Source organism: Neomonachus schauinslandi, chromosome 4 (assembly GCF_002201575.2).
Source record: "Neomonachus schauinslandi chromosome 4, ASM220157v2, whole genome shotgun sequence".
NCBI classification, from domain to species: domain Eukaryota; kingdom Metazoa; phylum Chordata; class Mammalia; order Carnivora; family Phocidae; genus Neomonachus; species Neomonachus schauinslandi.
This window is the reverse complement of record NC_058406.1, coordinates 20,693,767-20,697,730: the sequence shown is the minus strand read 5'-3', so window position 1 is coordinate 20,697,730 and position 3,964 is coordinate 20,693,767.

Sequence of the window (3,964 nt, the reverse complement as noted above, 5' to 3'; positions counted from 1 at the left end):
GTTGCTGTGACTTCAGAGACAAGCCTGGGCCACCTTAGGAATCCCCTTTGCTTCAGTTGCTTGCTTCCGGGCGTGCATCCTTTGAAGCCCCAGATCAGACAGGGAAGGCAGTGGGCACGCAGAGCAGTCACTCGATGCCCTGACCTTCCGCAGCGTTTGGCATGTGCTCTCCCTTCTGACTGACCATTCCGCGTGGCATGAGGTTCCGAGCCACCCAAACCTGTTCACTTTCCAAAGAGCTAGCCATCTTCCATCCGGTATCATTGTGTCCTAGCCTGTCTGCATTCGTTAGTGGTCATATTCTGTACATGTAATAAATTTTTATACCCTAACCATCGATGTACTCTTCCTTAGGTATTACTCCAAGGATGGGTCCCTTGGCCCAACTCTGAAATGCTTTGGAGTTGGACAGAGCTGCTCCCACGTGCTCCCTACCACTTAATTGCTGCACCTTTAGTCTCTTCATCTACAAAATGGGAATATAGATCGGTGTGGCAGCTTTTAGGGAGGATTAGCCATGGCATATATAAATTTACTGTTACGGTGCTCAGAGGCTGTTGCTAATATCCTATTATGTGTAAAATGAAGATACTGATTATTTCAAGGATTAAGTGAAATAATGTGTGAGAGCACCCAGCTTATAGTGTATTCTCAAATGTCCTGCTGGCTGTGAGAGACAGGATCAGCTCCTGGGTGGGATACAAGGTGAAAAATAGAAAGATGGCACCTAAAATGTGAAGATAGGAGAAACTGGGTGACTTGTAAGTAGACTTGATGCAGTGTTTTATAGATAAGGAAAGAGGTACGGTAATCACAAAGGCACACTGTCTTGTATTGAGACACTGCATGTTTGAGTTGCTTCTCTATGGGAGGGGACAGAAGCTTGGGTGTCTTACTGTCCTTCCAAGTGCAGCTAAGCAGTCGACACTGCAGATGAATCTGAGCACAGAGGGTGGGTGTGGCTCTAGTTGCAAGTGGACCGAAGCGGAGTGGGGGACACTCTGCCAAGTGGTACAGTCAGGAGGGGATGCAGACTGTCCTGTGCAGGGAGCAGCGGCGTCTCTTCCAGCCAGGTGAAGTGCTACCCACCTCGCTCCCGAATGTGCGTGTACACACCCATCCCTTCCTCAGGGATTCTGTGGTTGTCCTATGTCAACTGTTTTGCAAGTTCCCGAGGGCTGGGCCTGGGCTTTGCCCCCAGGGAGCTCGGGCCACCAATCAGCTGTGGGTATCCTTCTGCGTTCGACAGATATGCTGGCGTAGGAATAAAGTGGTGAACAAAGTGGTGAACGCCATGGGGGCCCTGCTGCCTCCCTCAGTCTGCTGGGGCCTGTGGATGAGTGGGCACGTGTGTCCACTGCTCTGAGGAGGGGGCCCTTGATCCTGTTCTTACCAGTCAAGGCATGTTGCCTGGAGGAAGTGACATTTCTTTTTTTTTTTTTTTTTTAGATTTTTTTTTTTTTTTAGAAGGAGCAGGGGGAGAAGGAGAAGCAGACTCCCCTCTGCAGGGAGCCCGAGGTGGGGCTCTATCCCAGGACCCTGGGATCATGACCTGAGCCAAAGGCAGACACTTAGCTGACAGGCGCCCCCCCAGGCACCCCAGAAGAGATGTGTCTGATGCATCGGTTAGGAATGTTTCCAGCTGCGTGGAGTAAGTAGCATAAACAATGAGGGGAAGTCTGCTGGCAGGCAGTTTCAGGTCTTGGTCGTGGGCCCGCCCCACAGTGCTACCAAGGAGCAAGGCTCTTACTGTGCTTCTCCATTCTCGGCAGGCTTGTCATTTTATCCTTGTAGAATCTCATAGAAGGTTGTGGCAGCGCCACACCACATACCAATCGCCAAGCAGAAAGAAGTCATCCAGGAAGCAAAATTTTCCCCCGAAGATGGCATTCTCTAGAAGATGAGTCTCATCAAAATTTTCCCCCAAAGATGGCCACCTCCAACTGTAAATCTGGGAAAACGGCAAGGGAGAATGGGCAGGCCACAGGCCAGGACTTGCCCCTCAGGACCGGGCACCTGCTCTTTCCAGTAAAGTTTTGGCAAGGAAGGAAGAGAGGGAGATGGACTGCGAGGACCACTATGTGTCTGGTGCAGGTGGGGTGGGACTTGAAGAATGAGGGAACAGTGTGCGGAGAGCCAGCAGGAACTGCAGCCGTGCTTAGAAGCATAGAAGCGGGCTGAAGTGAGGCCAGGGACCTCAGAAAGTCCTACTAAGGAATTTGGGTTTCAACCATGACGTCCTACGTTCCCAGATGGACTAAAGCCTGCCCATTACCTTTCTGGCACATGGTCGCTGTGTGCCAGGGAGCCCGACGCGGGGCTCGATCCCAGGACCCTGGGATTATGACCTGAGCCGAAATCAAGTCAGAGGCTTAACCGACTGAGCCACCCAGGCGCCCCTACTGAGTTCTTGTTATAGGCCAGGCATCATGCTAGGTGTAAAGTAGAGAGTATGTGTGGCTATCACCCAGGAAACAGGCTCGGAGACGCTCACTAGAGGGCTTGAAACAATTCAGAGCAATTGTTTCAGTAATGACCCACCTAGGAGAGGGGCGTGCTTTGGGCATTGAATTGAGGCCGCGTGAGCCAAGATGTCTCCAGAGCAGGGCTGTGGCTGTGGCAGCTTCTCCAGACTCTTCATTTGTGAGCAGCTGAAGGGGCTCTTTGGGCAGGAAAGACTCACTGGAGGAGCGCCAGGGCCCAGAGAGAATGACAGGCTGGGTGAGCACTTCTCTCCTTCCTGTGGTTTGCTGTGAATAATGGAGCAGATAGCCACTGCCCCCACCTCTCCCCCTGTGCGGCTCGCTGCTGACCACCGTGGGCAGAGGTGAAACGGAAGGAGCCAGGTAGGGAGGGTTAGAATCCTGCCATGGGGGTTCAGCTCAGCCTCAGCTTCCTCATGGGTAGAGTGGGAACAGTACCTTTAGAAAGAGGTGCGACCACCTAAAGCATCAGTCATTGCCTTTGGCAGCCCAGTCACCCAAACCCTCCCACCCACCCCATCCCATCCCAGGGTGTGGCTCTCAGCCAGGCCCCACCTTCTAGCCTCTCTTGCTTCGTTAGGACCCTGGCAGAGGTAGGAGTAAGCGTGGGAGGCTGTGGATGAGTCTGGGCCTGCACCTAGGGTGGAGGAGGGCAGAAGTGAAGCAGGATTTGCCCCTCTCCATTTCCTCCCTCTCCCTCAGCCCCACCCCCATCCATCCCGGCACATCTAGTTCAGCTGCCCCCTTGCTGGAGGTTGTCCCTGCTTCTCCCCGTGGACTTGGGGAGCATGGGGATGTCTGACCTGAGTAATGAGGCATGAGCTCAGAAAGGGCTTCGAGTCACCTTACCAAGTATCTGCTCTTCCACTCAGTAGCTTTGCAAATCCTGGCACATCATTTCCCCTCTCACGGCTTTAACTTCTTCCTCTTTGGTAAAATGAGGGTAAAAATACTTTGTCCCTTCCTGTTCTACGAAGTCTGGTGAGTTTCTGTGTATTATAAGAAGAACAAAGCTTATAAATGGAGGCAGCAGACCTGCATTTGGTGCCAGTCTGTAGCCTTAAAACTTCTCTGAGCCTCTGCTTCCTTTTCTCTTCAACCTGTTGCCCTGGGAGTTAAGGAGATCAGGGAAACCGGATCCCGGCACAGCGTGATGCACAGTGAGCAGTCCTCCCTAGCCCTCCTCCAGCGTGGCCGCCTCAAGGATCCGGTGAAAGAGCAGAGAATGGAGCACACCTGGGAAACCTGGTGAAAAGACAGTCTCTGGGCTCCATGAAGATTACCACTGAGGATTCAGAGCTGGGGAGACAGACACCTGGGTCTTCAAGAGGCTCCCAGGTTAACTCTGCCAGCGCCGGGACATCAGGCAAGAACAGCCAGTCCAGAGAAAGACAAATAGCATATGATTTCACTCACATGTGGAATTTAAGAAACGTAACATATGAACACGGGGGAAGAAAAGAGGCGAACCATAAAACAGA